Source organism: Eumetopias jubatus, unplaced genomic scaffold (assembly GCF_037043125.1).
Source record: "Eumetopias jubatus isolate StellerSeaLion01/CBP00866 unplaced genomic scaffold, mEumJub1_p1.0 scaffold_17, whole genome shotgun sequence".
Taxonomy (NCBI): Eukaryota; Metazoa; Chordata; class Mammalia; order Carnivora; family Otariidae; genus Eumetopias; species Eumetopias jubatus.
The window spans coordinates 27,146,603-27,173,516 of NW_028274823.1; the positions used below are offsets into that span (position 1 = coordinate 27,146,603).

The 26,914-nt window shown below is 42.7% G+C and overlaps 1 protein-coding gene across 1 annotated transcript in view; it reads right to left on the minus strand.

Moving 5' to 3' along the window:
* CNNM2 (cyclin and CBS domain divalent metal cation transport mediator 2) overlaps window positions 1–26,914 on the minus strand; it is a 139,895-nt gene that overhangs the window by 24,457 nt on the left and 88,524 nt on the right. The window lies entirely within an intron of this gene.

The window sequence follows — 26,914 nt, forward strand, 5'->3', positions numbered from 1 at the left end:
CCGCCACCACACATGCACAGGAAAAGGGGGGTAAAGTCCATGTCTCTTCAGAATGTCTCCGGTGAAGATGTAAAAATTAATTTCATTAAATCTTGACCTTGAGTACTTAGCCTTTGATACTCTATGTGGCAAAAGGAGACCCACCCTAAAACACTTCTGTCGCATCCCGAGGTACAATAGGCATCTTGAGGAAATGCACTTGCACAATTGTTTGAACTGCAGGTTGCACTAGCCACGTTTCTCACTGGATGTCATTTTTACCTGAAGGATAAGTACCAAACTGATGGTATTTAGACTTGGATGTCCTGCAAATATTTCCTTGAAAATGGACAAAATGAGCCTGCAACATTAAGGGAAACAACAGCAGTATTTGCTAATGATAAAATTTGAGCTTTCACGGGAAAACTGGAATTTTGGGAAACTTGTATCCACCACAGGCTTGAGAACTTCTTGACAGAGTTTTCTGATGAGAGAACAAGTGTGATTTTTAAAATACTGAATAATGAAATGGGTCAACATTTCAACGATCTACGTAACTCAGGGAACCAGTATTTTCCAAATGATCATGGTAATGATGATGTTACCAAATCATGCCCAGGCAAACAATCTATTCAGAGTACAAGACATAACAGATTCTTTTTTCCTCTCATACCCTATTTTTATACTTTTTAAAAGAAATTTTTATTTAAATTCCAGTTAATATACCACGTAATATCAGCGTCAGGTGTACAATTTAGTGATTCCACAACTCCATACAACACCCGGTGCGCATCACGGGCACTCTCCTTAATCCCTGTGACCTATTTCCCCCATCTTCCTGCCCACCTCCCCTGTGGTCACCATCAGTTTGTGCTCTATAGTTAGAGTCTGTTGCTTGGTTATAACAATGGATTTCTTGAACTTTTTATTTTGGAATAATTTTAGATTTACAGAAAAGCTGTAAAGACAGTACAGAATTCCTGTGGAGCCTTTCTGCAGTTGCCCCCATCATTAACATCATGCATTACCACACCATATTTGTAAAACTAAGAAATTGACAATTGATACAGTAAATTCCAGACTTTTTTGGGATTTCACCAGTTTTTTCTATTAATGCCCTCTTCCTGTTCCAGTATCCAATCCAGAGTACCACACTGCATTGAGGTGTCATGTCTCCTCTGGCATCTGACAGTTTCTTAGTCTTTGCTTGCTTTTTTATGACCTTGACAATCAAGGAGTACTGGTCAGGAATCCTGTAGAATGTCCTTTGATTTGGGTTTGTCTGATGTTTTCTCGTGATTAGACTGGGGTTCTGGGTTTTCTAGTTACATCATATCAGGGCTTACACGACCGCCACGTGACATTCTCGAGTTTCTCCACTGTCAAGTTACTCATTTTTCTTCTTTTCCTCATTCTATCCTTTGGAAGCAGGTCATGAAGACCAGCCCACCCTCAGGGAGGGGTGAGAGGTAGAAATGAAGCTCTCCTTCCCGGACTGGGGGAGTACCTACATATATTATGCAGAATTTTCCTGTAAGGAAGATTTCAGATCAAAGGATTTCAATTTAACAGTGCACCCAAATTCCACTGGTATAGTTTCAGACTCTACACGGCAACTAACCTTTAAAAAACTACCACTTGTGGAATTTTGGTATAGTATCAAAGGAGGATATTCCCAATTGCCCGAGAAGGCTGTTAAAATATCCCTCCCCCTTCCAAATACGTACCTATGGGAACCCAGATTTTCTTCATCTATCTCAACTAAAACATATACTGCACAGACCAGATGCAGATGATAGGAGAATCCAACTGGGTAATAAAGATGCGAAAAGGTAACACAATGGACTTATTTTTGTTTTGGAAGAGTGGTTTTTAATAAAAATATTATTTAACGTTAATGTAGTAGACCTATTATCCTTCAAAAATGAATTAAGAGGCCCAGGTGTTTTATATTACTGCATTTTAATTTCAAATACAGCAAATATCAAGAGATAGAACCCACATAAACAGAAGTTCAAGGGTCCTCAGCAATTTTTAAGAGCTTAAAGAGATCCAAAGACAAGAAAGTTTAAGAACAGCTGCTACAGAAGACAGCCAGAAGGGCAAGGGAAGAGCAGGTGCTCTGAAGCTGAACAGTCCTGGATTGGAACCCCAGCAGGGCCGCTTCCTTGCCATTACTAGCTGTGTGATCACGAGCAAATTACAGAACTCTCCTGAGCCTCAGTCTCTTAAAACCAGGCTGATGATAATCGCTGCCACATACAATTGCTGTGAATATCAGAGACAGTGTCGGGGATCCAGCAAGGACAGTGGCTGGGAGCCCCTGAGCAATCAATAAATGGTTAACTCTTCCTCTCTTTTTAACATTCTTCCTCAGTTCTAAGACACCATCGACCTACTACCAGCTTATTTGGAGACAAGAAAACCCACTATATTAAAAGCACACCATGATTAAAAGATGCATTTCCCTTTCAGAAAAATCTTTTAAGATAATAATGCATCTCTCAAATACCAATATTGGTTTTCCTAATCCAAGGCATGTGAGGCATCTGAAACAGGTCCTTGAGTTAAGCCAAGAAGACATGATCTGAAAATTTCATGCTCCATTAACATGTATATTACTTTTTTTAATGACAGAGCGGGGATTCTTTGGAAGCAGCGGTGGGTGGGGGGAGTCCTTTAAATAAAGTTTACTTAAAACTTCAAATTGGGTGAGTTCACCCAGACACAACCAGCTAGACAAACTAAAAATATTCTCTGGGGGCCAGGTCTGATCAAGTTCCTAGCACTTACTCAGAAACTGGCTTTGGTTTTGTAGGTTTGTTGGCCCTTTTCTGCTCTGCCTCAGACCCCTTTACAAGCATCAAGGAAGCCTAGAAGCTTAGATTGTTAGGCAATTAGGCATCCTAACAATTTTCATCCTTAACGTGCTCATGCTCAAAGAATGAAAATATTTTGAGCAAATGAGACGAGGAGGGAAACTTATCAGCAACAGATATAAACACCCATCAGGTCACGTCACGGCTACCCTGGTCCATTCAGGCCGGTCACTTTCTCACATCTGCTTTCCCAAGGACCCAAACATAAGCAGTTAAAAATTCTTGGTGAATGCTGTCTGTCGAAAGTTAAATTCTTTTGCTATTCCCAGCTTGTGATCATTTAAAAGGAATTTTCCAAAGCAAGGTCTAATATTAGACTCAAAATGAAGTTTCCATTCCACTGAGGCGCTATTCTCACCAAAGTAACTACCGCATAATCAGATTGTCTTGGAGCAATTCGTTTAAATGCAGATGGACATACTTGAAATACCAGCTCGATAGCACCAGCAGATCTGACTGGAAAGGGCCATACTCGAGGAGAAACTATTCATGTGAGTTAGGTTTCTTAGACTGAAAATTACTAAGTTTTCTTCCAAGCTCACTTGTAGGCTTTCATCCCCCCCACTTCCAGTGTTGAAACTTCTGCATCTGCCCCAGAGCCACATTCTTTTAGCTTTGCAATTCCTAGTGACAAGTCCTGTTTTCTGAACCTTCTTCCAGGTAAGCAGTACAAAAAAAAAAAAAAAAAAAAAAAGACACCCCTCCTGTCAGATCACCCTTCGAGGAGAGAGCAGGACGGTGCCTGTATCCCCCACTTTAACCATTCCCCGCAGTGAGTATGGTCTTCAGGCTCAGCCATGGAGCGATCCAAAGGAAAAGGTAAACGTGTCAATAGACAAGTTCTAAAAAACGGAGTTCAAATAAATAACATCCTTTTTAACCTGAGTGTGGGAAGAATTAAGTCAGGATTAAAAGCAGAAAAGTAACTTTGGGGAAACTAACGAGAGACTAAGTCAAAAACTAGAAAAGATTATGAACTAGTGGATAGTTAGCTTCCAAAGAGATAAAAATATAGCAATCAGCAAAATATGTAATTACAGGCATTAAATAACACTAGCACTTTTTATTATCACTAGATTATTAAGCAAACTTGATAAACTGTGTATGGAACAAAGCACACATGGCTGTCAGGATTAGGACTTGGAGAGAACCCTTTCTGGAGAGCTGGAAGAGGTTTTGTGGTATTCCAGGCACTTCGAACTGTCCTGAAATTTAAACCCCTAGCCTCTCTTCCTCCTGGTCTGGTTCTAGAAATGGAGGAAAAATGGGTCACTAAGTCAGGCTTAAGAGAACCTAAGCAGGACTGTATTCTGACTATAGGGTTCTAGGAGACATCCTAACTCAAATCCCGAATCGTGAGCAAGTTATTAGGGAGTAGTAACCTAGATTGTTCATCTTTCTCTAACTGCTGTGTGTTCAAGGCAGGGCACTTGCACAGATGACTTTGGAAGCACCTGTCTCCATGATGAGATGGGCTAAGTAACCATCTGTACACAGTAAAACGGGCCTCACATTTCTGCCTGTTTCTCCCACCCCCCAGCTGATTATTTGCATATTCCCTCTGGATTGCTAATCCAGCCCAGCATGGTGGCAGGTTGGCATCCCCGCATCTTTTAACCTTGCCACAATCCTAGGCTCAAATTTTAAAAGACAGGTTATCAGTTGTATGTTGTTGGAAATAATCGGGCAGGACAGTGATGAGGCTGACCAAGGGCACCTGATGAAAATAGGAACTCGTCTGCTCTCCTGCAAGTTGGATGTCAGTGAGGGGAAATGCAGCAGCAGACAGACTAGCTGTCTAGACGTAGCGAAGGAAGAAAGCCGAGAGAGTCGATGAAGTAGACTGGAATCAGGAACAACCTGACACCGCTGTGCTAATAGACAGTGACAGCGAGTCGTCCAACAGACCCATTAAAGCACGAGGCAAACAGAGGCCACTCAAACAGCAGGAAGAACACAAGCAGGAAGATTCAATGAGGAGAAAGTCAGCCAAACACTGTATGATCGTTACTGCTACGTTGTTCAACTCCAGGGGCGCGGCCAGCAGAGAGCATGTGGCCTACTGTTCCCCTGAAGTGATGCAATGCTAAAGTCCCTCGCTAACCAAAGGTGGGGCCCAGCAAGCATGGGATAGGCCTTCATTTTTAAAGGATTCTCAGTGTAGCAAACATAACAGTTGTAACAAGTCATTCAGCAGGAATCAATAAAGTTCCTAAGAGTGAGTTCTCTGCAACTAGCACAAAATGGGATGGAGGAGGTTTGAATGGCCATACTGAAGTTCTCCCCAAGGACATCAGTTTTTGGATTAGCAGCCAAGAAGTCAATCAATACACTTTAAGTATAACCAGAATGAGCCTTGTTTTACGAAAAATGAACAAACGGATCAAGTGAGGTAAGTCTATGACCATAATCTGTAATCCATAAAACACAGTGCTGTGTAAGCGTCTAGTGGGGGAGAGAGACACTAAGAGGAAGAGACAACAAAAAATTCCATGTCCGATTGGGTACAATGAGCCGTGGAGAACAAAAGAGGGGCAGAATGATTTAGTACAGGATGGGCAGGGAAGGGCCTCACTAATAAGGGGACATCTGAGCAAAGCTGAAGGGTGTTGAGGAGCCAGATGAGGCAGACAGGGGCCAGGCCGGGTGTGACAGGCGGGAGGAATAACAGAGGCCCTGAAGAGGGAGAGGTCGGAGAAGGCAGGGAGGCCAGTGTGGCTGGAGCAGAGCGAGCAAGAGAGAAGCAGGCAAAGAGGAGGTGCAGGTCCTATAACCATTAAAAAGGCGGTAGCTTTTGCTCGAAGACCAGGAGGTCACTGGAAGGTTCTGAGCCAAAGAGTGACATGACCTGGACTGTTTTAGAAGGATCTTCCTGGCTGCAGAGGTGAGAAGAGGCTTGGCAGCTGGTAGGAGGAGGATGGCAGTGGGGAAGGGCTGAGGCTGGGAGAAGGGAGAGCCAGAGAAGTTATTTCAGGAATCTAAGTGAGAGGGGAGGGTGGCTTGGAGCAGGTGCTAACAGTGGAGGTGACAAGTACTTAGATTCTGAGTATGTCAGATAGAGCCGGCAGGTTTGGCTGATGGACTGAATGCAGGGCAGAGGAGCGAAGAGTCAAGGCCAGCTCTACGGTTTTCCAGCCCGAGCCACGGGAAGAGAGTTGCCATTCCTGAAGAGGGCTGCGGCAGGCCCATGTCTGGAAAGGGTGAAAGTCCCGTTGTAGACAGGCTAGATGAGAGATGTCAGCGGGTACGCGGGGGGGCAGAGAATGGGGTTTTGGAAGCCAAATTTAAGAAAACAATTTCAAGAAGCAGAGAGGACTCAAAAGCACCAAATGCAGCCAAAAAGGTCATGAAAGCCGATTACAGCGACAAAAGATGCTCAAAAAAGCAGCACCCAAGGATTGCCGCCCATGCCCAATGTCCAGCGTGAGTTCCACTCCGACCCTTCTTGCTAACGGGGAGACACAAACTGCTTCTGCCAGGGGGCCTTAACCAGAAAGGCCTGGGTCACTAGGGACAGAACTGGGCTTTCCTCTCCAAAGTTACACCTCCCTCTCCAAGTACCCGCTTCTAGAAACGATACCATTCAATTTCCAGTCACCCAGGCTTAAAACTCTGAAACTGCCTTTGCTTCCTCTCTCCCTTTCACTCACCTTTTTCATGAAGCACGAATACACAGAGTACCTAAGATGCACAGATCAGTAAATCGTCACAGATCTACAGACCTGCAGAGCCACCGCCCAGGAGGACTAGCGGGGTCACGGCAGAACAACAGACCAAACGGGGTGAATGAGGCAGGAGGTTGGAGCGGAGCCCGGAGCAGGGAATAGGGAACCGAGGGGGACAGAAGTGCCTAAGTAGGGTAAACACACTTCCGGTTCCAAGGCAGATACAGGCCCACCTGGGGCCTCCCTGGGAGGACCTCCATTCCCCAACCCCTTCTCTTTGTTGACAGCGGATCCCCCCAGAATAGAGATCCCAGTGATCTAGCAACATGCAAGCTCACGACGATTAAGTGGGAATATAACCTCAGAACAAGGGAAGTGATGCTCCTCCTGTCTTCAGCCACATCTGCATTATTGTGTTCGGGTCTGGGTTTTGTATTTTACCAGAGGCAAACTGAGGACAGAACTACCAAGGTCCTGGAAGATGTATAAACCATGCCACGTGAGGCACAAATGGAGAGACCAGAGACATTTAGCTAGAAGAGACACCTGGGTGGGGACGGGACTCGACAAAAGCCTATAAGTCCCAGAAATGGAACGCCATCATTGGTACCTGTGCTCTTCACCCAACAGCCTGTTACCTGCACTCGTTCCTCCATCTTCCCCGAGGTTAACTGTCCCCCCATGAGACCTTCACCTTCTTGAAGACAGGGGCCTGGGCTTTATGCATCTGTGTATTTCCCTCCTCCCAGCCCCTGCCAAGTCTAGCACATCCCCTAACACCTGCCTCTTCCCTGCTCCTGCAAACCTAAGACTCACTCAGTCGCAACACCGGGTCCGCGGTGCTCATTTCCCATCACCTGCTGAGCGAAGGAGAAAACCTGGAATGGCGGGGCTCGGAGGCCATCAGAACCTGGCCCACCAGCCCCCTCCTTCCAGCTCTACCTCCATACTCCTCCTACACGCTCACCAGCCGGCAGCTGACCCGATTTCCTCCGGTTGTAACCATGACGGCTTTACTCCAGCTCTCCTCGCAAGCCCGGTCCTGGCAGTCCTTGTCATCGCTGCCCCTGCTTGGAACTCCTCTCCAAATGGCACCTTTTCCAGGAAGCCCTTCCTGGTCCCCAAAGGTAGAAACGGTCTTTTCCGTTTCTCAACTCCTGCAGCATCCTCTGCGTTTCTCCTCAGGCACGATCACTTGCTGCCCCGTAGTAAAGGGTGTCATCTTCTCTGCTAGACTGAGCTCCTTGCTTCACACCCCTCCCCCATGGCACCTGGCTGATGCCCACCCCACCTCACCCACCAGGTAGGAAGGAACACCTCTCAGAGGCCTTGGCCTTCACAGTACCCCGACTCCTGCACTCACTGCCACAACACGCCCCGCTGCGGCTGCCCCGCCACAGCCCCCACCACTCCCCAGTCTCTGCACCCACATTACTCTTAACCGTAGATAGGCCCTTTCCCCTATCCATTTCCCTCTCAATTCAACAGCTACAAAAAAAAAGTACCCTGAATTATAAGCCACATTACACAAACATAAAGCCACTTTCTCATAATTTTTATAAGTAAAACATAGGTGAATTCTTACACACGCCTTGTAGGTCTTCTACTGACTAATGTGGTTAACAGATATCCTGTAACACGAGAACAATGGTTAAACTTAAGGAGAAGAAACATAATTTCATTTAAGGAGCTTTATTACCCAGCTATTTCTGTACCACTTAAAGCTAAACTGAAAACAACAAATTCATGTGTGTGTGTAAGTACTTATTTTACCTTACCATCCCCACCAGAGCGAAATGCATTTTTTCCAATTGAATTTTCCCATCATAAAATACACGAGAAAAATGTGACACAGATCTTAAAATAGTCCTATATAAACAATGCAGGAGTGTATATATAGAAGCGCTTGCTGTATATAGAAATCACTGGTTTTAAGTGATGATAACTGTTGCTATTCTGGGAGACAAAAGCCCCCTTTTACCAAAAGGTTTACTACTTCCAAAAATTCCTGTGGCCGACCAGTAAGCAGCGGCCCGAAATCTCTCTGGCGGGACAGTTCCTCCACTCCAGACACGTGGGGTCATCTCAGCCACCAACAACCTCACTCCCAGTTAGGTCATGTCTGCCGGGGAGGTGGGGGTGGTTTACTGGGGTTGAACATGGAATCATGGTTCCCTAAAATATCTGAGTTGGGGGTGCTGAGGGTAGGGTTTTGTCTGACACAGATAACATTTCCTAATAGGACTACTTCCTGGAGAGAACTCTGAAGTTATTTACTATCTCAGATCATAGAGCTTTCCGGGAACGGGCCTACTATTCGTTGGCCATTCAAACTCAGAGTGAGGAAGCTGTCACTCACTGAGGTCCTCAGCCCCTAACGGACTTTTTTTTTTTTTTTTTTTTTTTTTGGCAGAAGCAAAGTAAATGCCTTCCCAGAAGCTGACTGTGGGGTCCTGGGCACTGTGCAGAGAGCCCCCAGTAGTCACAGCACACAGGCCAGATTTACCAGGGCCCAGCTCCGATGATGCACCTCCAGTTGACCTCCCTGTGTGTTATCTGTATCTGCTTCTTAACATCTAAACAGAGCTTGGTTCCACCTCCCCAGTCATACCTATAGTTTCTTATTCTATATCCCTAAAATATCAATACCTGAAAAAGAGAAATTAGGTTGAAAATATCTTTTAAGACATTTTTAAAGGGATTGTGTCTGTAAGATATCCCTACAGTATTATTACTGACTCAGGTTGGATTTCCCTTCTCCATACCAATCTCTCATGCAGTAAGATCAGAAAGAGCATAGCCTGAGAAAATCCAATCCATGTGGTTCTCAGATCTTGACCAATGTATCAGTGATTTGGGAAAGGTATGGTTGCCTCGAAGGACAACCACATTTACATGTTAGGAAAATTCATGAAATATATTAAAGCCACAGATACCTGCCTGGCCAATTATAGGCACACAAATATTTATGGAGTAAATCCACAAGTTTATCTAAATCCTTGAACATATTTTTTATTTTCCATCTATACAACTCTCTGGGATAAAACATATATAGATATATTTCACCTATCCTGAAACTACCACTTGCATTTTTAGAGGTATCTTCTGGACTCAGATTTTGTCTGGCATTAGTTTTTAAGTTATAACCACCTCTGCTCTTAGTCATCGTCATTGGAGAGACGCCATCTGTTTACGATATGCCCGTTAATATTTCATCTGAGAATGTAATCTTGATTCTTGACAAAACTTTTTTATATTTAACACTACACACTCAACTGTCACCTCCAATTTCCCCATCAGGCACACACTCTTCCACTCATCAAATCTATGTTGGAATAGGCTTTATTCCTGGCAGAGAATTTAGGTGTCTACCTCCTTAAGGAAACTATTTTTTTTAAACGAATAGAAAGTGATTATAAAATGATTATTTGCTTTATAAAATGGATCATTGTTATAGTAGGATTTCATTTTGAGATTAACTGTATATTCATGTGCAGTTGTAAGAAAGAACAGCAAGATCCCATGTATTTTTACCCAGTTTCCTCAAAGGTAACATCTTGCAAAACTATAGCACAGTATCACCACCAGGATATGGACGCTGCCTCAGTCATGACACAGAACATGTCCCTCCGCACAAAGATCTCTCATGTTGCCCTTTCACGGCCTTGCAGACTTCTCCTCCCCCTCCCCCAAAGAGATCATTTTAATAGTTTCTCTGGTGAAATAAGTACTTAGTTTTCTACTGGAGGTGACACTTAAGCGTTAGCTTTTAAGTTCAAGCAAATGTTAAAAAGCTCACAAAACGGGGCACCCGGGTGGCTCAGTTGGTTAGGCGACTGCCTTCGATCCTGGAGTCCTGGGACCGAGTCCTGCATCGGGCTCTCTGCTCAATGGGGAGTCTGCATCCCCCTCTGACCCTCCCACCTCTTGTGCTCTTGCTCTCACAAAAAAAAAAAAAAGCTCACAAAATGGTCATCAATAGGAAAACATTTTTCAGTCAACAAAAACTTGTTTTACATGCAACTTTTGAAAACTTAAAAGCAGGGGTGGGGAGGGTCTAATCCTGACAAGATTAGCTCCTGAGGCTTCTCAGGCTGAGGCACACAGTAGGCGGTCATGGAACTGTGAGGGCTCAGATAGGACTGTTTTTCAAGATTAGTACAGAAATAAGCCCAGATTTCATAAACGTCTGCAGAGGCATCTCGATGCAGTATCATTTTCCACGTAGCTCCTCTTTGGTTTCTCTCGATGGGATGGAATCTTGATGTGTCAACTTGGATAGGTAACCAGTCCCCAGTAATTCAATTCAACACTAAAAACCTAGGTGCTGCTGTGAAGGGATTTCACAGACACAGTTAAGTCCCTAATAGGTCAACTCTGAGGGTGATTACCTGGGTAGGCCTGACTTGATTCGCTGGAAGGCCTTAAAGGCAGGGTGAAGACTTTCTGAAGGCTAGAGGAAGTTCCACCTGTCAGAAACAGCTGCAAACCATGCCAGGGTGGGATCTTCCCTACGGACTCTGGACTGTCTTAGCCACCACAATGACCTATGCCTGTTTCTTGTAACAAGTCCCTTAATGAATATTATGAGTGTGTGTCTGTCTTGTACTGGTTCTGCTTGTTGGATAGGTTCAGGAGCCACACCACAAAGGGATTTAGAAAGCAGATACCAAAACAAAATTAGGATTAGACCAAGTTTTCATTTCTCAAACCCGAGACAATGGATGATTGTCTACAAAGACAAACTAATGTGGATGCTGAGCCAGAGAGAGATGCTCAATGAACTTTCCGGTAGAAATAGCAAGTCAAGTAACCTTTTGGAACAACAACAACAATTAACCTAGACTAAACTGTAGTTGTATCTAAAAGAAGCCAAATCATTTCTTTCAATCCATCCTCCTATTAAGGACAGCCATCTGGTCCTCCCACCTAAGTTAGGATTCCAGGCTGAAAACAATAAATGGGCTTTCATTCCCATACCACCACCCACTTGGGTTCTCTTTTGCTGGCCTTCAGTTTTGCTGCCAGTTGCTTTAGCCAGAAACCCAAAGTAAGGCAATTAATATAAGATTCCAGCCATTCTGTGACTTAATGGCCCTTCCAAATGATTTGTGAGAAACTCTCGTGAATCAACAGAATAGAAACTGAAGAGTTTTTTCCATTATTCCTCTCTCCCAGAGTATTTAAAGACTTGGGATTTTCCCATCTTTTGGGGAAATATTTTTCTTATAAATAGTGAGGCATGCCGGGCATCTCCACTTCATCTTTTTTGGTGGTAACACTCACTGTACACTCACTGGAATGTTTTCCTAGTAAATGATCAGCAATGGAAAACATGGCTAAGACAAAAGATGGCTTTCAGGCAGAGATGATGAGAACCTTCTCATCTTTCCCAAGAGATAGGTAGTTCTTCTATAGAACTCTGGCATTTATTCTAGAACTAATGATCTATTTCTGACTCATAGCCTTTGGATGATGAAGACTGACTATATCAGTAAGGTAACAGTCCCACCCACAGATTCATAGCAGTCCATCAAACCCAACAGGGGACTGCAAAAAGAGAAATATACTTCTGCAACTAAGGCCAAATATCAGTGTTTTAATTTTATGATTTTCTCTTCTGTTCCGTCCTTGTGTCTTATTTTTTTGGACCAATCATCATTTAGAACTCTGTTTTGTAGTCCAACCCTCTTGATTGCCACTCAACCAAATTTCCTGGATGATTTAACAACACAAGTAGACAAGACTGGTGAGGACACCAAGTCATACATAAAAACATGATCCTCTTGCGATGTTCATAGTGAACAAAAATTATCTAAGTCTAGATAGAGTGCCAAAAAACACTGCAGATCAAGCCACACCAGACATTTGCTTTAGGAGCAGGCATTTAAAGGGAAGGGCTGAGCAGGCACGTGTTTTTGTTTTTGTTTTGTTTTGTTTTTTAAGCCTGCTTAAAGGGCTTTGAAACTAAGGGCTGATTTTGTTAAAGAGAGACCTATCCTCTTTCTCCCTCAAGTCTCATTTTCATGAAGTCCTTCCTGAGGATCTCAAGTTGGGATGAAGAGGTGGGATTGTTATTACACTGTACAGTTAATATAAGTTAATAATTACATATTATCTAGTCAATAACCAGGTGATAGGAGGAGGGAAAAGGCTACAAGATTATCAAAAGTCACTGAGTCCCCAAGTTGAGGGAAAACTAGATCATGTAGTTCAATTTCTTATCCAATATATTAATCCTGCATGGAAATTTTGTGCAAATAATCAACTTGAAAAAAAATGAAGCAGGCTAAAATATTGTGAAGTTTTCCTTACTGTCCTGACATAAAAGAAGTCTTAGCATTTTCCTCTTCTGTTTCCTGCCCCTGGAAACCTCAAGCACATCATTGTTATTATAGAGGAGAAAAAAGGTGTGATCAGATGACTTTAAAAATCCAGCATTTTCTGGGGTGCCTAGGTGGCTCAGTCGGTTAAGCGTCTGATTCTTGGTTTCAGCTCAGGTCGTGATCTCAGGGTTGTGAGACTGAGCTCATTGCCCAGCTCCCCACTCAGCATGGAGTCTGCGTAAGATTCTCTCTCCCTCTGCCCTTCCCCCACCCCCATGCTCAGGAGCGCGCTCTCTCTAAATAATCTTAAAAAAAAAAAAAAAACAACCAACCAACCAAACATTTTCTATTATAAATTCCTTCACAATTTCTCCTTTTCACCATCCCCATTATCTATCTCTCCCCCAGATCTCTGAAAATTGTGTTGGAGATAAAAGAGATTTTTCTATGAGGAAAGACTCACTACACCTAAATAGTTACTAACAGAAGTTTGGTTAAATAAATTCTAGTCCATCCACACAATGAAATTACTATGCAGCTATTAAAAAAATCAAAGTAGATCTACGTAATTATGAAAAGTTATCCAAAGATACATTAAGGGAAAAAAACCTGGAATATTAGCCACAGTATGATCCCATTTGCATAAACTGCATGTCTATAGAAAAATTCTGGTGAGAAATAGGTAACAGTAGCGTGCTGACTGAAATTCGTAGTAACATTACAAGTCTGTGTCCTACAAATAGTAATTCTGACTAGTAGTGTAGTACAGTAATTCTATTTTGTGTAATTCCCATCAAAAAAGGAACAAAAGATTTATAACCGCATATGGTACATGACTGTACATAATCCTAACAAGAGAGAATGTTGGACAAGGAATGAAGGAGAACAGAATCTTCTGTCAACATTAGATAGCTCTTAAGCATCACTTCACAATCCTGTGGGCCCCACAGCTTACTCCTTCTGCTGCCTGAGCAGCCAGCTCCACACAGACCCGGGCCGGCTTTCAGCCACCATGTTGTCATCGACTCATGGAACAGCCCAACATGCGGCTCAGTTCTGCCGTGGACTTCTCCCGCAGCCAACGTGCAGCTGTGCGCATGCAATCCACAATGGGGAGGAACCAATGCCCATGGGAGGATAATTCCTCCTTTGGCACTCAAGCACAGTTCTAGGAGCATTTCATAAGGCTTCTCAAAATGTCCCAGGTAGGAGGGAGCACCTGTTGCCTGTAGCCACAGCCAATGCACTGTCACGTCCTTGCACTTCTTTCCCTCCTTCCCATTTCACCTCCTCTGTCCTGAACTCCTGCCCCCTGGGATCCCATGCCAAATAAACTTCTCCATACACAAGCCTTTGTATCGGGCCAGAGTTCAGGCTAAGACATCAGATGTAGTGGGAAGTCTTTCCTACCAACCAGCCTCCGCCTGCATACATTTTACTCTTTTCTATTTCCATGATTCCAGTGCCAGGTGTGTTAGGACGGACACATTTGTATCTTGACACAGTGAACGCTGGTCCCACACGTGTGTGTCCCAATGGGTGGGAGTATTTCTCCATGTCGTTCCCATGCTGGGCTGGCTAGCAGTAACTTACACACTGGAGTGACTGCAAACCCAAGCTAACTGGCTCCCTAGCTCAACCTCCCCACAGCTGGACTCCAAAAAAAAAAATCCAACGTCACCAGATGGGAGAGTGGGAGAGGGTAACCCAAAGAGGCAAGAGAATAATTCTGACCAATTGTAGTTAACCTATCTGGACTGTGCAAGTTTTACAAAAATACATGACCGTGTACACACATTTGCTAGAGCCCTTCCTAGGACCCATGTACGTAAGAAGCACTTAACCCTAAGCTTAATTAGCTTTATGGTCAAGCTGCTTTCCACCATGTCCTCATCAGGTAAAAATAACAGAAGTAGACCTAACCCACAGAATGAAAACTCTCAAGTCTATGTACTACCACCACCCCTAGTCTAATCTCTCCTCAACTGCAGATAGAGGTATCCAAATTGCCCCATTGCTTACTTGATACTCTTCACTTGTCCTCCGGACATCTCAAGTTCAACACATCCGAAAATCTACCACCTTCTTCACCAACCTCTCCCTCCACGTCCATTCCTCTCGCTGACTGCTGGCCCCACCATTTCGATCAAATGTAAAACTGGGGGAGTTGTCTCAGATTTCTCTTTTTCCTCTAGTTCCACCCTGCTATGATAAGACTGCTTGCCAAACACTGTGATGACTTCTAAATTTAAGACTGCTTTGAGGGGCGCCTGGGGGGCTCAGTCGGTTAAGCATCTGCCTTCGGCTCAGGTTGTGATCCCGGGGTCCTGGGATCGAGGTCGGCATCGGGCTCCCTGCTCGGCGGGGAGCCTGCTTCTCCCTCTCCCTCTGCCTGCAGCTCCCCCTGCCTGTGCTCTTTCTGACAAATAAAATAAAATCTTAAAAAAAAAAAAAAAAAAAGACTGCTTCTAAATATCTATTGAATCCCTCCAATAATCTCCAACCCCATTACCAGCTCACCTGAGTCACAGGTCCTCACTACGGGTCTTCAGAACTGCAACAACCTTCAAAGGCTGCCCATTACACTGTAGACAGTTTAAATGCTTCAGAATGGCTTACAGCGCCCTTGATGACATGACTCCCAGCTCCTTCTCTAGCCTCATCTCCTACACCTTTTCTCATTCCACTTCAAAGCACAGTGTTTGCCTTTCTCCAAACCAGATGTGTGGTTTCACGGTTTCCTCTGCCAAGAACACCTCCTTCTCCCCGTGGCTCCTTTCCTATTACTCTTCCTCCAAGACAGAATTCAAGTAGCCTCGCATACTGGAAGTCTTCCTAACCTTGCCTATGCCAGCTGGGTTCAGTTGTCCTGTTTCCACAGAGCCTTCACTAGCTCCACCAGCTCATTTATTATGCTGTATTCTAATTCTCTCTCCCCTACTATACTGTGAGTTTTTTTTTTTCCTTAAGATTTTATTTTTTTATTTGACAGAGAGAGCGAGAGAGCACAAGCAGGTAGAACAGTAGAGGGAGAGGGAGAAGCAGGCTCCCTGCCAAGCAGGGAGCCTGATGCAAGACCCTGGGATCATGACCTGAGCCGAAGGCAGACACAACCATCTGAGCCACCCAGGTGCCCCTACCGTGAGATTCTTGAAAGCAAGAGTTCTCTTTCATACCAAAAGCATCAGAAGCTAGCTAGCACCATGTCTGGTATATAATACTTTTTTTTTTTTTTAAGATTTTGTCCATTTATTAGACAGAGACACAGTGAGAGAGGGAACACAAGCAGGTGGAGTGGGAGAGGGAGAAGCAGGCTTCCCACCCAGCAGGGAGCCCGATGCAGGGCTCGATCCCAGGACCCTGGGATCATGACCTGAGCCAAAGGCAGATACTTAATGACTGAGCCACCCAGGCGCCCCAATACTTCCAATAAAAGCAAAAAAAAAAAAAGTTCAAATTAATCATAAGAAAATAGAAGGGGAGATGAAGAGAATTAGGAAAAATGGTATTGTCTTTGCAAGCTCTTGTCATAAGATTATTTTTCTTCCTAGGACACAATGGAGTAAATGAGGCCATTGACTGCTGGTTGATTATAATTTTAGCAACCATTTCCCAGAAGAGTGACCACTTGTTAAATGATCTAAGGCCTTGTACATAAAAGATTCATTTCCTATTTAATTTAATTGACTGATTTTATTATTTTAACTCCTATTGGCACGAAGTTCTAGAAAAGTTACAATAGAATTTGTCCCCAGATAAAGCCAGCTTAAAAAACAAGTAGAAATCAAACCCTGTTGAGTTTGAGACTATCTTCCCATTGAGTGAGAATCTCTTCAAAGAATTTTCATGGTCTTCTTAAACATACACTATGAATGCAGCCTGGAAACCAAGACTCATATTCAAATATGATGGTAAAAAAAATATGCATTTAGCTTACTGAATGTTCAAAAGAACTCGACATTCATTTGCTTCTATCTTCAAAAATAGACCATCCTTCTGAGGCATCTGCCCCCTCAGTAAAAATGACAACAAACATGTCTTAAGCTTTCTGGGAGAAGATACTACAATTGCCTCATCACCATGATTCCTGACAGAACATTCAGAATCTCTAGATCATCCTTGGTTACTGATCCTCCCTATAAGTCACAGATTTTAGAGTCCAAATACGGATGATGGGACCCCAGCAAATCCCATTAGTGCTTAAGGGTCTTAAACTAAAATCGGACAGATCTGGGTTTGGATCCTTTGGTTCTGGTGTGACTAACCATCTGTAAGATAGAGATCAGTCCCAAGTTCACTATGAAAGTTGAATGATAAAAATGTAAAATTTAACACAGTGCCTGGCATACAGTAAGTAATCAATGAATGACAGGGAGTGTGTTACTGATAAACGGTCTCCTGGTTCTGGAAGTTAGAAAATCATCTCAGATGTACCTGCTATTTAATATCTATAGAAACAGACTCTCAGGGTCATTGGGATTATTCAGCTACAAGTAGCTTTTAAAATATAGGTTATAGGCTTCTACCAAAGAGCATAACTTCTATCACCTGAGTATTTAAGCCTCTGCAGGTTTGTCTTAAAGTTCTTCAACGTAGCAACTCTACAGATCGTTCACCCTGTTTCTCAAAACCAAAATTTTGCAGCTGGGGGGGGTCAAACGGGTTATGGAGGTCGTCCTCCCTCCCCTCTCACCTCTAGAAGTAGTCGCTCCCGCTTACTGGATGAGGCAGTGGGGAGGGCGGCCCATGAAGGAAGCTTGTACAGCCACTGCCTTTGTCATATTTCCTCTGTGAAGAAACAGAAGACTTCAGTTCCTGGGATTGGTTAAGCTCTAGAGAACTAAGGAACTACTTTGTATTTTCCTCAGAATCTCCTCTCGCTTTGTGCATAGCAAGCGCCATGGCAGCCAAACCATCATACATGTTTTGCATCTTTGTCAGGAAACCGGAATGATAACAAACACAGGTGGCTTGCGATACACAATCAAGTCAAGGAAGCCGGCACAGAGCAGAGAAAGACTCAAAGACTGAGGGAATGAGAAGAGGAAAAACGGAGGAAAGACTAAATTATATGCAATGACCACACCAACCCTGACGTTTGCAAAGATATTGCCAAGATTACTACGTTCCAGATGGGAAGTTGCTTGAGGTCCCCTCTGGTGCTGGTCGTGGATTTGTTCATCAGGTGTTCTTACTGAGCACTCACTCTAGGCTAGGCACTGCACTGGGCACCAGGGATTAAAACAAAAACAGTAAAGGCTAGTCATCCTTTCTTGTGTCAAGGAACTGGAAGTCTAGCGGGGAAGACAAGGCAAGTAAAATTACAACATGGTAGACGCTCTCGTAAGCTGACCTCTGCGTAACAACTTGCTGATTAACAGACTCATTCCATTCTCCCTGTGAAGCACACCGACGGAAGGCCCCGGCACATTGAATGCTTTTGGCTAGTAGGCTACTATCTAGTACTCTACATCCTCTACTCCCATAGATTAACAAGAATGTTTACTAAGAACTGGTTATTTTTTGCTTCCAAACCTATTTATGACATCTGTACTTACTTGATGCTGCAACTATGTAATTTAAAAATTACAGAAACTGAGGACAATAAAATGAGTTGTTGTTTCTATGGCAACTATGATGAATCCTCTGGAAAGAATCAGCGAAAGCAGGTTGCTTAAAAAAAATACTGGAGCTAACATAAAATTAAAAAATAAAGGAAAAAAACCCTCAAAAACTAAGAGTGAATTATGAGTGGCCAAGAGAATTAGGGCACGTGAGGAAAAATCTGGAAAGATTCTGCACTAGTACAGCTTCAAAAATGCTTGTATTGCTTGTCCACTTAAAAAGACAATTCAAGTGTAGAGAAGACTGAGAACTAAGAGAAGACAAATTATAGATGGGGTTCATACACCATTACAGGAAACACCAATCGGTGAACCCACACATGAAAGAAAATGCCTTGGATCTGTATCAGAAGAAGAGCAGTCCTATTTCCAATGCCTCCTGCAATGAACGGATTCAGGCAAAGAACATTAAAGGCTGCTTAAACCATTAAGGGAAAGGTTGATGGAGAACAGAACATTCATGTGGTGCCAAAGCACTGCTCCAAGGATTACTGCTAATCCCAAAGAGGAAAACCGATGTTTACAATGGAGGCAACTGGCAGTCACCACCTTAATCAAGTGATCAAATTTAACATCATTAAGAGTGGAAAACCAGACTTCATGGGCTACCTGATGTGATGCGCTCTGAAGTACCTTTCATCCTCTATAAAGTATTCCTGCCAAAAGTATTTAATCAAAAACCTGAATCTAATTTCCAGCATATGGGGAATACAGGACAGAGAAATTAAATGTTATCGCGAGGAAATGATCATAGAAACCCCAAATCAAGGACACTACCAAAGAACTAGCCTGGTTTCTTTAAAAAGTTAATGTCATTATTAATTTTGTTTGGTGTTTTGTAACAACCAACTTGGTTATATTTTTTAGAGTTACCAGGGGGTGAAACAACAGGATGTCTTGAATTTGTTTTTTAAGATATTCTAGTGAAGGGGCGCTTGGGTGGCTCAGTCGGTTATGCAGCTGCCTTCGGCTCAAGTCATGGTTCCAGGGTCCTGGGATCGAGCCCCGCATCGGGCTCCCTGCTTGGCAGGGAGCCTGCTTCTCCCTCTCCCTCTGTCTGCTGCTCTGCCCACTTGTGTTCTTTCTCTGTCAAATAAATAAAATCTTTTATAAAAATTAAAAAAAATATATTCTAGTGAAGAAAACACAATAAATGAAGCAAATGTGGCAAAATTTTGACAGTCACTGAATTGGTGTTGGGTATGTTATGGTTCATTGTCTATTTTTTCTCCTTTTGTACATGTTTGAAACTTAGAAAAAATTGAAAACAGTCAATGTCAGGAAAAAACTGGTTGGGAGAAGAGGGTTATTCTAGCTTAAAAGAGAAAAGAGAACAACCAAATCCAATACACAAATCTTGATTGAATCCTTCTCAGGAAAAAAAAAAAAAAAAACTATAAATAGGGGTACCCGACTGCTCAGTCGGTGGAGCAGGGGACTCTTGACCTTGGGGTCATGAGTTCAAGCCCCACGTTGGGTAGAGAGATTACTTAAAAATAAAAGCTAAAAAAAAAAAACCAAAACAAAACCACTATAAATAACATTTTTAGAATTGACAATTAGAAAAATATGAGTATGGACTGGGTAGAAAAATGATTTTGGAGAACTTTAAATTTCTTAATGATGATGGAATTAGGATTATGTAGGAGAAGTATGTTCAACATTTCAGGGTGAAATAGTTCAGGAAAAAACATTAAGAACTATCAAATCTAGGAGATGGGTATATGAATATTCATTATACTATTTTTCCAACTTTTTTGCATTTTTGAACATTTTCATGATCAAAAGTTTTAAACAGTTTGTCAAATGACTGTCAACTTCTTAAAAAATCATCTTTAAGGTAGGTCTATGGGGTTTTTAAAAATTCCATCCTTCAGTTACCTTTAGCTGGTTCATTAAACAACAAAGTTAAGAGGGGAGAGGATCCAATGGTGTGTTGATAAATGTTTAACAACCAGCTCTCTGGAAAAAACAGCCCTGACTTGTAGCATTGGCCAGTTCCCACGGTGTAAATATTCCTACTACGACTGATTCCAAGTTACTAACAGGATGTCACTGAACACAGAGCTGGGAATAGAGAGTACCATCAGTCTTTCAAGCAGACAGGAGCCAGTTCCAACATACCACTGGATCCAGATCCTAACAGAGGGACATTTCAGCTGTCACAGGGGAGGAGGAGGAGATGGTCTGCAGAAAACAAAGAAGCAAAGTTAAAATCGGCTGACAAGGGTGGAGCAGAAAGATGTTTGAGCGCAGAAGACAAATCATGATAGACAAAAACAATTCCTCAAAGGATTGTTATGAAGATTAAATTACATATAAAATATTCAGCACAAAGCTTGGCATACAATAACGACTAACTCACTAAACACCTCCTGTTTTAATTTCCTAACCTGATCCATCATCTGAAAGGTCATCTCATCTTTTATGAGGTCATACCATGGTCACCTCCAGGAAGGGGGAACTGAACGGCTCGACAGGCAACTTGCTGACAGGGGTGGGAGGGGGCTACTTTACAGCTTTGAGCCTTCTAAGTTTTGAAGAATGTGAATGTATCAAATGTTCCAAAGATAAATGAAAAGGTCTCAACTTTAGGACACGAGTCTCTTTAAAGTGCTCTGCTCCTCTCTTACCTTCGGCTACGACCTTGACACGTATGCCGTCAGGCATTCTTCCCTATCACTCCTAACAGAAGAATTTCCAGTTGACTTCCACAAACCTACTAAGAAGATTCCAACTCAGCAAGCCCGGCTGCCAGGGCAGAGGAGCAGTCTCACAAGTCCGTATATAAGTCACAAGCTTGGCAGCCTCAGAACCCACAACAAAACTCACACGAAGCCTTCCATCACTCAGATGCCACATTTCACCTGAAATACACTTACTCAACAAATCTTTACCGCGCACCCTCTATACATAGAAATACATTTGGGTCAAGGAACACAGAGATGAACGGAGTTCTAACTGGGCCTCGGAAAGTCTCCTTTACGAAAAATTGACCTTAGTCAACTATCTTTAGGCTGAAATTAGTACTAAAATATGTATCTAATATATACATATATAAAAATACACACACACATACATAGATAGCGGAAGCAATTCTTAAAGGAACCAAATTTTCTAGTCAATTTGCTGGAGAACACATTCTGTTAAATGAATTCTGTTTTGAAACCATAAATTAGAGGTGTATTTTTCTGCGGAAAAAAGTCCCTAGGAAAAGGGTGACATCCACAGGATTCTTACCGGGTAAGTCCAACTCCCCAAAGGACTCCATGTGTCCATCAGCAGGAGTCAAGGGGAAATTTTAACTCTTGGGAGTAGGACAATCCCTCTGCAGAGCTCCTCCACCATCAAGGTCAAGTGGGAACTCCAGAACTCTTAGAGCTTTGGCAAGACGCTCACGTTCTCTGCCCCCCAACACAATACTCACAGCTTCTCCACCACTGTCTCCCTGGAAACCAGAGGACTAATTCCATCATGTCCTTTATGCCAGTCACCACAAGCAGCCCAGGACTCCAAGATCATCCCTTATTTTTCATCAGCCTTCAGTGGCTTCCTCACACAGGTACCTTCAACAGTACTCTACTAAAGACTAGGGAGAACCCCCAGCCAATCTCTGGAGATCTCTTGATTTTCCAATATTCTGTGAATTCCTGTCTCTTTGACCTCCCTGCATTCTCAACTTTGTCCCCAACTCAGGGAGACTGCCAGGCCCTGTTTATTTTTTTTTTTAAAGATTTTATTTATTTATTTGAGAGAGAGAGAACGAGAGATAGCATGAGAGAGAAGAAGGTCAGAGGGAGAAGCAGACTCCCTGCTGAGCAGGGAGCCCGATGTGGGACTCGATCCCGGGACTCTAGGATCATGACCCGAGCCGAAGGCAGTCGCTTAACCAACTGAGCCACCCAGGCGCCCCTGCCAGGCCCTGTTTAGATCGCCTCTCCTTGTACTATGACCTCCAGGTAGTAAGCTAGGGCAATCACAGGTCTCACCTTCTCTCAAGGATCATTTTCCTGTATTATACACTACCCATTGTCTGAAAATGGTTATTTCAATACACCTTGTATAGTTTTCTACTCGTTTAAGGAAGGAGGGTAGGGGCACCTGGGTGGCTCAGTCGGTTAAGTGTCTGCCTTTGGCTCACGTCATGATCCGGGGGTCCTGGGATTGAGCCCCGCATGGAGCTCCTTGCTTGGCAGGGAGTCTGCTTCTTCCTCTCCCTCTGGTCCCTGCTCATCCTATCTCAAATAAATTTTAAAAATATTTTTAAAAAAGGAAGGGTCTTAAATATGATCCCCATTACTCAATCACAGGCACAAATGGAAGTCTCTCTCTCTCTCCTCCGATGTTCTTATTGTCCATCCTGCTTAGTCACTTTCTTCCATGGCCACTCCCTTGAACACTCAGTCACTATTACTGCAACCCTGCCATTATCTTAATTCCAAACATCTCTTCTCTAACCACCACCTCCCATCTATTTACATCACTCCTGTCAGCCTCCAAGAATCCTTTGCCTCACTTCTAATCCAACATACCTACCACCCAAGTATTTCTTGACTGGCTTAAATCAAATCCAAAGCTCAAAATAAGTATTCTTTAGTATTCTCAAATGAGAACACTAAAAGTGAAATGTACCGTCCTATCTAAAAACCCAAACTGCTTCTTGCTGTAGAAGAGGTCATCATTAAAAGAGAGACCTGGAAGGTGTATATACTTCCATCCCTATCTTTTTAACCTCCCTTTAATGATTTTTTTTAAGTGTTATACACAGTTTCGACAAGATGGCAAACTAGGATGGGCTTCCAACACAATTTTGGGGATTCCAGACAGGTTAATGAAACATAAAAGCTGTGAGAAAAACATTAGGCAACAGAAGGCAGCCAGGTCTCAGCTGGGAGGAGAGGCCCTTGCTAGCCCAGAGCAGGTGCCGTGGAGAAGCCTGGGTAGGGGAGCAGTTTCTTTAGAGATGTTGCTTTCTCCAGATAGCCCCCACTGTTCACAGCACTCTAGCGGCACTGGTAGAGTGGTGTGCTCAAGTGGGCTGGGCTGGGGAGCAGTTAAATATAGGTACAGACAACTGCAAAGCGCCGTGTGTACCTTCCACTCCCTACCCACCCTCAGAGCCAAAGTAAGGGGATGGCTAGCAGCAGAGAAAGCTCTCAGAGGCCCAAGGTCGGGAGTCCAGGGATCCATCAACAGAGCAGACAGCAAACGCTCCAGAAGAAAAGGAACTCACAGACAAAAGGATTAACTTATCCCAGGAGCATAACTGCTATAAAAACAACAAAATCAAACCATCTATATCAACCAAAAATCAAGTTAATGGATCAATACAGAACAGAACAGATTAGCAAAGAGCTTCAAACAGGGACCATACCTGGAAACATGTAACAAGAACAAGTGGCATTAAAGTAAGAACCGAGTACAAGTTCACGGTATGTGAATTCTAAGAGCTGAGGTAAAGAACCCAACAGCTGGGCTACACAGCAAAAGATCTGGTTAAGAAACTCTCCTAGAGGGCGCCTGGGTGGCTCAGTCGTTAAGCATCTGCCTTCGGCTCAGGTCATGATCCCAGGGGCCTGGGATCGAGTCCCGCATCAGGCTCCCTGCTCAGCGGGGAGCCTGCTTCTCCCTCTGCCTGTCTCTCTCTGTCTCTTCTGAATAAATAAATAAAATCTTAAAAAAAAAAAAAAAAGAAACTCTCCTAGAAGGCAGGAGGAAGGGACAAAAAGATGGAGCATGTGAAGAAACACGAACAGGGAGAGGACTGTACTGGAAGGGCCACTATAGCTGTATAATAGGAGGCCCGGAGGTGGGGACGGAGACGGGAGAAGAGAGTATCTAATGAAACAGTAACTGACAAGTTAAAGAGATGTAGGACTTTGGATTGAAAGGATTCAAAAAACAAAAAGAAAATTGGGGGATGGGTTTTGCAACTAGTTACAATGCAATGAAATGAAAGAATAACAAAAAGAAAGAAAAACCAAGACTTTTTAGAAAAAGTAAATCGTTTATAAAGGGTAACCAAGAATCAGACTGACTCCAGAAGGCTCAAAGGCAATGCTGCTTCTAAGAAATTGATGGGTATTTTCAAAGGTAAGGGGGGGGTGAATTTCAAAATTTCAAGTTTATACTTAAATTACCATTTAGAAACAAGGGTAAAATAAAGACATTTCAAGCATACAAGGCCTCAGAAGTTTTACCACACAGAGATCTTCTTAGAAATATTCTAGAGAGAAGAAATACCTATTTTGGAGTACACTAGAAAAATGGCAGGTAAGGGTAAGTAAATAGTGTATTAAGTTTACTATTGTCTAAATAAGGTCCAAAACAAAACAAAAAAGTAAATCCACAGCAGTACCAGAATTGAAATTATTTAGAAATCAAAATGCTTTTATTGGGTGGTGGGGGGCATGGTGGGGAGGAGGTCGTAGAGAAGAAGGGGAGAACATCTAAGATACTTGTCTTTTTTGAAGTATGTCAGGGACAATACATACATTTAAAGGTTTAAAATAGGAAGATTTTCAATAGGAAAAACACAAGTATGTATATTACCAATTAGGAGTTAAGGACAACTACACAACTACCAAAAGAACAAAAATAGGGATGGCTGGGTGGCTCAGTCAGTTAAGCGTCTGACTCAATTTTGGGTATGTCATGATCTCAGGGTTGTGGGATAAGCCCCAAGTCAGGCTCTGTGTTTGGAAGGGAATCTGTTTGGGATTCTCTCTCTCCCTCTCCCTTTGTTCTTCCCCACAATGCATGTGCTCGCTCTCTCATAATAAATAAATAAAACATAAAGAAAAATAGAATGTGTAACTTTCGAACTAGGGAAATAATAGATTTATCCAATAGATGACAGGAAACAGAGAAAGTAAAAGTCAACAGAAAACTTGAAACAAAATGGATTAAACAGTCAAAATATAGAAATATTTTAGGACTGATATAAATGGGTTGAGCTCACTGATGTACTCAGAATGACTTCTAAACAAAATATAAGTAATATATACTCACTGTAGAGAAAGCATGAGAAAGTTATTTGGAAAACAGTCTAATGAAGGAATTAAAAATCACCCATAATCTTACCTTTTAGACATTGTTTTCTACCAAAGTGTATTACATTTTTCCACAAAAATACCTTTGCACGTAAGTCTTAAAAATCTCTCACTTACCCAAAATATATAAAAACACTAATTCAAAGGATACACATACCTCTATGTTTATAACAGCATTTTCTACAATAATCAAATTATGGAAGCAGCCCAAGTGTCCACTGATAGATAAATGGATAAAGATGTGAGGTGTGTGTACACACACACACACACACACACACACACACACACACACACACACACACACAGGAATATTATACAGCCATCAAAAAGGATGACATCTTGCCATTTGCAACAACATGAAGCTAGAAAGTACAATGCTAAGCAAAATAAGTCAACTAGAGAAAGACAAATACCATATGATTTCACTCATATGTGGAATTTAAGAAAACAAGCAAAGGAAAAATAAGAGAGAAAGAGACAAACCAAAAAACAGACTCAACTCTAGAGAACAAACTGATGGTTACCAGAGGGGAGGTGGTTGGGGGGATGGGTGAAATAGGTGATGGGGATGAAGGAGTACACTTGCCGTGATGAGCACCAGGTGATGTATGGAAGTACTGAATCACTGTATTATACACCTGAAACTATACTGTATGTTAACTATATTGGAATTAAAATTTAAAAATCTCTCCATATTAATGTGTAACCTTATAATGATTTTTAGTGGCTAAATAATTCTATGTTGTATAGCCATAATTGTTATACATCCATTAGACATAATTGTTACATAGCTGTTAGACATTTCAGTTATTCCCAATGTTTCACCTTTTATGTAACATTTGATACTTCCTCCTAGTAAAACTACCCTTTCCCAGACTGCCACCTCCACAGAATTTAGAGGAGGCTCACAGAGGTGATGCTGGGGTAAGGCTATCCCCTCCATCACTGGGCTCTCCCTATCTTCTCCTCATCTACTGGACAACTCCTGTTACCACATTAAAACCCTGAAATACTTCCCATCTTTAAAATAAAAAAACTTCCCCAGATCCCCTTTCCGGCTATCACTCCATTTCTTTACTTCTCATGATAGCAAAACTCTTGGAAAAAAATGATTTCCATCCACTTTCTCCATTTCTTCTTCAACATGCTCCAAATCAGTCTTGTCCAATGAAACCACTCATGAAGCTCTCCAGTGACCGCTCATTTGGTTTAATCCAATGATCAACTGTCAGCCCTCATCTTATTTATAACTTCTTTCTTGAAACAGTCTCTTCACTTGGCTTCCACCACACCTCCCTGGCTTTTCTCCTTAATGCCCACTCCACCTCATTCTCTTTTGCTAATTCCTCTCATTCCAATGACCTCTTGAAGCCAGAGAACTCTTGATCT